This window comes from Chelonoidis abingdonii, chromosome 1 (assembly GCF_003597395.2).
Source record: "Chelonoidis abingdonii isolate Lonesome George chromosome 1, CheloAbing_2.0, whole genome shotgun sequence".
Classification (NCBI taxonomy): Eukaryota; Metazoa; Chordata; order Testudines; family Testudinidae; genus Chelonoidis; species Chelonoidis abingdonii.
Window position 1 is genome coordinate 225,938,115 of NC_133769.1, and position 11,252 is coordinate 225,949,366.

An 11,252-nucleotide genomic window follows, 5' to 3' on the forward strand; every position below is an offset into this window, starting at 1 on the left:
TCTGTCATCTGCTACCACTGAGAGCAGTCTAGATCCATCCTCTTTGGAACCCCCTTTCAGGTAGTGAAAGCAGCTATCAAATCCCCCCTCATTCTTCTCTTCTGCAGACTAAACAATACCAGTTCCCTCAGCCTCTCCTCATAAGTCAGGTGCTCCAGGCCCTAATCATTTTCATTGCCCTCTGCTTTACTCTTTCCAATTTTTCCACATTCTTCTTGTAGCGTGGGGCCCAAAGCTGGACACAGTACTCCAGATGAGGCCTCACCAGTGTCGAATAGAAGGGAATGATCACATCCCCCGATCTGCTGGGAATGCCCCTACTTATAGAGCCCAAAATGCCTTTAGCCTTCTTGGCAACAAGGGCACACTGTCGACTCATATCTACCTTCTCGTCCACTGTAACCCCTAGGTCTTTTTCTGCAGAATTGCTGCCTAGCCATTCGGTCCCTAGTTTGTAGGGATGAAGGAGTGAGGTGGAAAGTGAGAATAGCTTCATTGTGGCAGGGAGAGGCCAGAAATGTATTGTCAGGGTTGAAGGAGGTCTGAGAATTAATTAGGACAGCTGCTATTGCTCCTGGCCAGAGGAGAAAGGTGTCAACCACTTCTCCTTTCTCTCTCCTCTTCTGTTATTCTCTCATTCTTTTTCTAATCCCCACTATTTCCATCTTTCACTCTGTTTTCTCCATCTTTAATTATGCAAAGACAGTAGCTTTAGCATTCAGGATGTTGACAGGCATGGCAGACACATGGCATGTCTACACTTATCTCTGGAGTGATCGATCCAGCGGGGGTCAATTTATTGTGTCTAGTGAAGATACAAAAAATCAAGTGCTCTCCCATCGACTCCAGTACTCAACTGGAGTGAGAAGCGTAGGTGGAGTCAATGGGAGAGCGCCAGCAGTCAACCTACCGCAGTGAAGACACCGCGGTAAGTAGCTCTAAGTACGTTGACTTCAGCTACGCTATTTTCGTAGCTGAAGGTGCGTAACTTAAATTGACTTAACTCACTCCCCCTCACCCCTAGTCTAGACCAGGCCTATGAGACAATATCCTTTAAGGTTATTTCAAACTTTAGACAATGTTATTCAATGTTATCCAATACTTTTTCACTGCTTGTTGATTCACTTGTTGGAATACACCATTTACTGTATAATTAGTGGCATCTTCAATACATGTCCATTTCCCACCAGTTTAGAAATATACAGTAATAGCATAATACATACACTGTAATACCCTTTCACTCTGAGCATTTCCTTGGACTCTTGCCATCATGGACATCCTATAAGCAGAGCCGGCTCCAGGCACCAGCATTCCAAGCTGGTCCTTGGGGCAGCAATCTTCAATACCATCATCTAGTCTGACCTCTTGTATAACACAGACCATAGGACTTCCTTGAATTAATTCCTGTTTGAATTAGAGCATATAATTAGAAAGTGATCCAATAAGAACGGCCATTCTGGATCAGACCAAAAGTCCATCTAGCCCAGTATCCTGTCTTCCAACAGTGGCCAACGTCAGGTGTCCCAGAGAGAATTAACGGAACAGGTAATTACCAAGTGATCCATCCCCTGTCAACCATTCCCAACTTCTGGCAAACAGAGGATAGGGACACTGTCCCTGTCCATCCTGGCTAATAGCCATTGGTGGACCTATCCTCCATGAAAGTATCTAGTTCTTCTTTGAACCCTGCCATAGTCTCGGCCTTCAAAACAGCCTCTGACAAAGAGTTCCACAGGTTGATTGTGTGCTGTGTGAAAAAAATATTTATTTTTGTTTGTTGTAAACCTGCTGCCTATTAATTTCATTTGGTGACCCCTAGTTCTTTTGTTATGAGAAGGAATAAATCACACTTTATTTGCTTTCTCCACACCAGTCATGACTTTATAGACCAGATAACAGGTGGGGTCCCCCAGGGGATCAGTTCTGGGTCTGGTTCTGTTCAATATCTTCATCAATGATTTAGATAATGACATAGAGAGTACACTTATAAAGTTTGCAGATGATACCAAGATGGGAGGGGTTGCAAGTGTTTTGGAAGATAGGTCATTTTGAATTTTGATTCTGGAAAAACTGGAAAAATGGTCTGAAGTAAATAGGATGAAATTCAATAAGGAAAAATGCAAAGTACTTCACTTAGGAAGGAACAGTCAGTTGCACACATTCAAAATGGGAAATGACTGCCTAGGAAGGAGGACCGTGGAAAGAGACCTGGGGGGTCATACTGGATCACAAGCTAGATATGAATCAACACTGTAACGCTGTTGCAAAAAAAGCAAACATCATCTTGAGATGTATTAGCAGGAGTGTTGTAAGCAAGACATGAGAAGAGCAGAAGAATTACTTCTCCATGCTAATTAGGCCTCAATTGTGTCCAGTTCTGGGTGCCACATTTCAGGAAAGATGTGGACAAATTGGAGAAAGTCCAGAGAAGAACAACAAAAATGATTAAAGTCTAGAAAACATGACCTAGGAGGGAAGATTGAAAAAATTGGGTTTGTTTGAGTCTGGAGAAGAGAAGACTAAGAGAGGACATGATGATTGTTTTCAAGTACATAAAAGGTTGTTACAAGGAGGAGAGAGAAAAATTGTTCTTAACCTCTGAGGATAGGACAAGAAGCAGTGGGCTTAAATTTCAGCAAGGGCGGTTTAGGTTGGCCATTAGGAAAATCTTCCTAACTGTCAGAGCAATTAAGCACTGGAATAAATTGTCTAGGGAGGTAGTGGAATCTCCATCATAGGGGATTTTTAAGAGCAGGTTAGACAAACAGCTGTCAGGGATGGTCTAGATAATACTTAGTCCTGCCTTGAGTGCAGGGAACTGAACTAGATGACCTCTCGATGTCCCTTCCAGTTCTATGATTCTATCATATCCCCCCTTAGTTGTCCCTTTTCCAAGCAGAAAAGTCCCAGTCTTATTAATCTCTCCTCACACAGCAGCCATTCCATACCCCTAATAATTTTTGTTGCCCTTTTCTGTTCCTTTTCCAATTCCAATATGTCATTTTAGAGATGGGGTGACCACATCTACATGCAGTATTCAAGATGTGGGCATGCCATGCATTTATATAGAGGTAATATGAGATTTTCTGTCTTATTATGTATCCCTTTCTTAATGATTTCCAACATTGTTTGCTTTTTTAACTGCTGCTATGCATTGAGTAGATATTTTCAGAGAACTATCCACAATGACTCCAAGATCTTTCTTGAGTGGTAACAGCCAATTTATACCCTATCATTTTATATGTATAGTTGGGATTATATTTTCCAATGTGCAGTACTTTGCATTTGTCAACACTGAATTTCATCTGCCATTTTGTTGCCGAGTCACCCAGTTTTGAGAGATCCTTTTGTAGCTCTTCACAGTCTGCCTGAGACTTAACTATGTCACCTCACTGTTTACCCCTTTTTCCACATCTTTCATGAATATATTGAATAGGACTGGGCCCAGTACAGATCCCAGGGGACTATTTACCTCTCTCCATTCTGAAAGCTGACCATTTATTCCTACTCTTTGTTTCCTATCTTTTAACCAGTTACCAATCCATGAGAGGACTTTTTCTCTTATCCCATGACAGCTTACTTGACTTAAAAGCCTTTGGTGAGGGACCTTGTCAAAGGCTTTCTGAAAATCTAAGTACACTATATCCACTGGATCCCCTCTGTTCATGTGCTTGTTGACCCCCTCAAAGAATTCTACTAGATTGTTGAGTCCTGATTTCCCTTTAGAAAAACCATGTTGACTCTTCCCCAACCAATTATGTTCATCTATGTGTCTGACAATTTTGTTCTTTACTATAGTTTCAACCAGTTTGCCTGGTGCTGAAGTCAGGCTTACTGGCCTGTAATTGCCAGGGTTGCCTCTTGAGCCTTTTTTTAAAAATTGGTGTCACATTAGCTATCCTCCAGTCATTTGGTACAGAAGAAGATTTAAATGATAGGTTACAGACTACAGTTAGTAGTTCTGCAATTTCACATTTGAATTCCTTCAGAACTCTTGAGTGAATACCATCTGGTTCTGGTGACTTATTACTGTTTAGTTTATCAATTTGTTCCAAAACCACCTCTAATGACACTTCAGTCTGGGATAGTTCCTCAGATTTGTCACCTTCACTTCCTCAGCCATGAGTATGTAAAATATTCATTTAGTATCTCAACAATGGCCATATCGTCCTTGAGTGCTCCTTTAGCATCTCGGTCGTCCAATGGCTCCACTGATTGTTTAGCAGGTGTCCTGCTTCTGGTGTACTTAAAAATTAAATTGCTACTACTTTTTGAGTGTTTTGCTAACTGTACTTCAAATTCTTTTTTGGCCTTCCTAATTATATTTTTACACTTCATTTACCAGAGTTTTTGCTTCTTTCTATTTTCCTCACTAGAATTTAACTTCCACTTTTTAGAGGATGCCTTTTTGGCTCTCACTGCTTCTTTTACTTTGTTTAGCCATGGTGGCACTTTTTTGGGTCTCTTACTATGTTTTTTAATTTGGAGTATACATTTAAGTTGAGCCTCTATTATGGTGTCTTAAAAAAGTTTCCATGAAGCGTGCAGGGATTTCACTTTTGGTTCTGTACATTTTAATTTATGTTTCACTAACCTCCTTTTATGTAGTTCCCCTTTCTGAAATTAAATGCTACAGTGTTGGGCTGCTGTGGTGTTCTCCCACCACAAGGATGTTAAATTTAATTATATTATGGTCACTATTACCAAGCGGTCCAGCTATATTTACCTCTTGGACCAGATCCTGTGTGTCACTTAGGACTAAATTAAGAATTGCCTCTCCTCTTATGGGTTCCAGGTCTCGCTGCTCCAAGAAGCCATCATTTAAGGTGTCAAGAAACTTTATCTCTGCATCCCATCCTGAGGACATAGTTGAAATCGCTCATTATTATTGAGTTTTTTTATTTTAATAGCATCTCTAATCTCCCTGAGCATTTCACAGTGGTTTAAATCTTGATTTAAAAATTGCCAGTAATGAACAGTCCCCCACAATCCTTGGTAAATTGTTCCAATATTTAATTACCCTCACTGTTAAATATGTGTGCCTTATTTCTAGTCTGAGTTTGTCTAGCTTCATCTTCCAGCCACTGTTATATCTCTGGTATCTAGATTGAGGGCCCTCTACCAAATTTATGTTCCCTCTGTAGGTACTTATAGACTGTTTGTGATCAAGTCACCCCTTAATCTTCTGTTTAATAAGCTACATTTATAGAGCAGTGACAAGAGAATCTCCATTAGCAACTCCAATCATACGTGAAGTCGGTAAGTTGGATTCATTACCAGATCCTCCTTGATTTGAAGTTGTCAGTCATTGGACTACTTTGATTTTAAACATCTCTGCCTACAGATGTATGTTTGACTGGTAACCACTGTCTCAGCTGTCTCCACCTCAGTGGCAAACACCATGCTTTGAATCATACACTATCTCCGCTGGCATAATGGTTGAACATTGGCTGGTTCTGTACACTGAGGCAGGGAGAATAGCAGGCTGCTGAGTGGACTGTAAGCATGTCAGCAAGTGTTGCACAACCATTAATGCTTCCTGGATCTCTGGCTATGGCCTTTGCAATGCTACCTACGTTAGATAAATTGAGTTAACATGAGATCCTGTGGTCTTTGCCTTGTGCATGCTAGGTAAAGAGGTGGTCAAATCTAATCTAGTTGATTACCTAGTAATGGTTGCCACTGCTGTGTCAGAGGGTGAGTAATCACAGCTTAGTTTATTATGCCACACTGTTTTACCAAATCTTCCACTTGGCCTTCCACTGCTTCCTTACAAGCTTAATCCTGTGGAGAAATGTAGAAATATATGAATAGGCATTACAAAGTAGCAGCACATCGGCATTATCTGACTTCTCTGTGTATTAACATTGAAGTTGCTGAAGCTCATTAGTAGTCAGATGGAGCGTAAATAGGATTCAGTGATGGAAAATGGCACCTCTCTGTCTAACTGTAAGTTGAAATTATTATTTTTTGTCAAGATGAGCTAATGCCCATGTGCGCATTCATCCTGGAAACTCATGACAAAGATGGATGTTCTAGTTCCCAACTATAATCATAAATATTTCGGAAAGGCCAATAAAACAGAGCTCATAATTTAGAGAGATAATTTTCCAAATCTATGGAGAGGAAACGATAAAGGTTCATATCACCCATTCAACATACACACTTGCTGGAGTTAGCTCTTACTGAGTAAGATGCACGTTTTTCTGTCCAGTAATTGCCAGGCACCTAATTTTTCAACACACTAATTACAGAAGTCAGTCTGCTGTAACCTTTGTAGACTAGCCAGCAAGGTGATTATTATACTGTCATTGATGGTACTGGTCTTTGCTATGGAAATGTGCATGACAGACTTGATGCCCTAAAATGTTTTGTTTCAATTATGAACATTAGCCATTACTTCATGATTGTTGGTATATGTCAAGCCAAACCTCATAGGGATCTGATTTCTTGTTTATTGGTAATATTTTGAGACATGAGAAGTATGTTTATAGAAGACTATAGTAAACATTTTAAAAAAATGGTTTGCTCTTTGTACTTCCAGAGCAAGCTGGCAGCCAGCAGGGAATCCTGTGCAAATCCGGGTTGAGTGTTACTGCAGTAATGTTAATATTAGCCCATAAAGAGACACTATTCTAAAAAATTTGGAAGGAATGTATGTAGTGTTGCTTAGTACACAGGACACATGATATGATCAGTAGGTCGTCTTCTGAGAGAGAGGTTCCTTGATCATCCCCAATCCTCTAAAGTTCTGGGGAATCTGAGCCTCACCTTGTTGGTGTCACCAAATACTTTTAGTTATATTAGTGTTAATTTGAAATAAGTTCCTTGCATACATGTCACGCTACAAAATTTGAGAATATTTGGCATTTTATGCAAGATAATGACCAAATGTTAGTAACTGCGCCATAGCTGAAGTAACAGTCCACATTCATCATATGGTGTTTGTGATCCTATGAGGCATGTGGCTGACTTTTGTGTTTCAGAGAACTTACTCATCCTGAACTTTCTTTGGTTTAAACTCCTGTGTCATGCACATGAAACAATGATCCTTCCCCAAAGCAATCTGCATTATAAAAAGGCTGAGATGTGGAGACACCGAGTGCTTGTGCAGATTCATTTTGCAAGGCATAAAGCACACAATGAAAAGGGTCAACATTTGGGCCACTTGTTCAGCTCGTGATCCTAGCTGTTCATCCTCCCCATTGCACTCAAGGGCACAAAACAGAATGTTGTAGGCTAACAAACAAAATTCCATTGTTAGCTGATATTAGTGCTTAGTGGTACATTGTTTAGATGATGAGAAGGACACCATTCTCTACTCCCTGCATCTACCCAGGGGAGAATTAAATTCCGTGCCATTGGAGTTAACAATCTTCTTCCTGTTTCACCAATTCCCTGTGTGTTCAGAGACATTTTCTCCCTTAACTAATTGTTTCAAATATCTCTATTTCTTTTTGAGTTCTGCAACAACATACAAATAAGAATAGGTTGTTCTATCCCCATCATCTTTTCTAACTTTTTTTTTATAGTTTATAATATACCAGTTGGCTGGCTCCATACTTATAAACTGTGACAAACCTACAAACACACTGCAAATCTTATTTACTATCTTTTCTGCTTTATTAGCTCCCAAATTCTGCTTTCTGTTGTGAGGTTCATCTCTCTGCCCTCAGATATGATGTGAACAGAGCATGAGCAGCCAGGATCATTAGCCAGAGAGGGTTCTTCCCAAGTTCTCAGTGATGTCGCCATGTTGGTTTTCAATAAGGTTTTCAATAAGGAAAATATGATACTATCTTTCATTGCATGATCACATAACTGTTTTCTTGCAGGAGTTTTTAGCTACAAAATTCTAGCAAATCTCTACTGAGCATGTGCAAACTGAATTTTTTTTCAAAGACATATCTTGGCTAAATTTTGGTGGCCTTTCACCGGGATGGCAAAAGCACAACTCTGACACAAAGGCCACTTTCATAGTGTGAAGGGAAGATCCTTTCCTGGTGTAAATAACTGTAGCTCCATTTTAAGTAAATGGAGCTATGCTGAGTTATACAACCTAAGAATTTTGGCCCTGAATGTTCAGTCTATTTGTGATACAAATAATTAATACTCACTTTCTGGGCTCCTGCCATTATTCATTCATTTTTGATGGGTCATCACAGCAGGTTTTGGCTTGCATGTGTTAGGGAAAATAACCCCCCCTCTTCTTTTCCCCGACACATGGTTGAACACAGTCGCTGGCTTTTGTATAAGTATAAAAGACATATGAAATAATATTTAGGGCTTTTTGATGCACACAGAATAATGTAATAGGAAAATGGAGATTACATTATGTTGAGGCAGCACAGAGATATCCACTAGATAGAAGCAATAATAGGGTAGTGCTATTTTTCCAGGTTGTGTGCTTACGAGAGCTTTTGCATAGCTGTTGAATGGTATTCAAGTGATCAGTTGACATTATATATATATCGGGTACTTTGAGGGAAAACTCTGTGTATCTCTTCATTGCTGGGTTTGGTTTTTTACTTGTACATTAAATATAAGCTGTAATTACATTCATTTCTATTTGTCCCACATATCTCATCTGTGTGTTTTCATGGTCTACATTTGTGTGTAGGATGCTTGTGAGTGGAGCTGCTCAAAATTTTTAGATATTACCTGGTCCACCAAAAAATGCAGTTTTGTAGAAATTTAAATGTTTTGTGAGAACATACCAATTTTGAAAAAATTTTCAGCAGGAAAAAGGCTATGTGAATTGTTTTGACTTACTCATTTTGTTTTGACTTTTATTATATTAATCTATATTTATACTATATTATCTCACCATTAATAAAGTAATTCATCATCAAAACAAAACATTTTGACAATTCTGAATTGAAATTTAAGAATTTTCACTGTGTAGAATACTTTGAAATTTCTGATTTGGAAGAAAAAAAAACTTTAAATGTTCAAAATTTCCTATAGAACAGAAATTCTGGTTTCCAACCAGCTCTATTTGTGTGTACCACTGCTGCTCACTGTAATATCTTCGCCTGTTATGGTTGCTGTTGGCATTGTCTGGGCATTGTAATGATAGAATCTGTAGCATCATCAGTGTTGTCCTTTCTGTGCAAGCGTAGAAAAGTCTATTTTGGATTATCTTTATTTTCTCTGATGGATCTAGAAGCGTGGCAGCACTGAATATGGTATGCATGGACTTGTTCTGTTTTAAGATTGAAATATTTATTTGTAGCTTTAAGAATGTGGTTTTGGTACTTGCTGAGTGGGGAAGATGTAATTGGTGTGTAATGCACCACTGAGCACCTGACACTAAGATCATGTGCTGACATGATGACAATACCACACTAGAGGAATTAAGTAGTGTTCACATAACTTTTCAGGTTGTTTTTTTCAGATGACAATGTCTAAACTTTGTCCATTATCTAGTGAGTTTCATATACATGCCAACAGCTCCAACGAAGCAGAGGTACAGTGACATTCACAGCAAAAGATGTAACTGAATGAACATTTGTTATATTAAAAATGCAAATTCATGCTGTCCATTCTTCTGACAGTCAGCTGTGGCTATAAAGTACCCAAGGTGTGAGGATATGAAGCAATGCCGAATAATGCTGTGCGCAGAAATCTGTCACTAATGGAAGACGATGAAGAAATGAGATCTCATCAGATCACGAGTATGACTCGACTATTTTACTTCCTAACTAATATGCATTATAAGATGCAATGAGTAACAATTTGTGATCATGTAAGCAGTACTGTACATGTATTGATATGTTTTACATAGCACAACTAAGTCTACTATCTTGCATGAACCGTCATTGTATTTTGGGTGGCACAAGTATTAATTTTTAAGAGAACACATATGCCTTTGCAAGAATCTTGTTTAAGTAATGTTTCTAACTTCATGAGATGCTGTATTATATATAGGGCCCTACCAAAGTCATGGTCCATTTTGGTCAATTTCATGGTCGTAGGATTTTAAAAATGGTAAATTTCATGATTTCAGCTATTTATTGTAGGAGTCTGACTCAAAAAGGAGCTGCGGGGGATCACAAGGTTATTGTACGCGGTAGCAGGGGGAGGTGTTTGCAGTACTGTTACCGTTACTTCTGCACTGCTGCTGGCGGCAGCGCTGCCTTCAGAACTGGGCAGCTAGAGAGCAGTGGCTGCTGTCTGGTAGCCCAGTTCTGAAGACAGAGTTGCCACCAACATCAGCACATAAGGATGACATGGTATTTCCACCCTTACTTGGGGGGGGGGTGCTGCTGCTGGCGGAGCGCTGCCTTCAGAGCTGGTCGCCTGGCCAACAGCTGCCACTGTCAGGCCACCCAGCTCTGAATGCAGCGCAGAAGTAAAGGTGGCAATACTGTGAACTCCTGCAACTCCCTTTTGGGTCAGAACTCCCAATTTGAGAAACATTGGTCTCCTGTGAAATCTGCATAGTATAGGGTACAACACACAGAAGATGAGATTTCACTGGGGAAGACCAGATTTCATGGTTCATGATGCCTTTTTCATTGCCATGAATTTGGTAGGGCCCTAATTATACACTAACAAAGAGGTGATGAGATGTCTTTCATATTGATTCATGTGTGATCTTTATAAAATGGATTAGAGACTGCTTTTATGTACATGGATGATTGACTTTAGTGGGAGTACTCATGTTTAAAGTTAACCAGCTATGTAAATCTTCACAGCACCGAGGTCTAAAGAAATATCTTTGTAAAATGTGTATGATTATGCTGGTTTTTGAGAAGAACTTGGAGTAGAAATGATATATTATGTCAGGCATTTAAGGCAATTTCTAAGGATGGCATAATTAATAGATTTCAAGGGCAGAAGGGAACATTGTGACCACCTGTATAATACAGACCATAAAACTTCCCCAAAATAATTCCTTTAGAACTAGAGCATGTATTTTTAGAAAAAATATGCAATTTTGACTTTAAAAATTACCAGTGATGGAGAATTCACCATGACCCTTGGTAAATTGTTTTAATGGTTAAATACCTTCACTGTTAAAACTCTACACTTTAGATAAAGTCTGAATTTGTGCATCTTCAACTTCCAGCCATTGGATCTTATTATACCATTATAAAATATTTGTTCCTGAAGTAGGTACTTATAGACTGTGATCAAGTCATCCCGTAACCATCTCTTTGTTAAATCAAATAGATTGAGCTCCTTGAATCTATCACTATAAGGCAGGGATCGTCAACTTTTGGCATGTGGCTTGCCAGGGTAAGCCC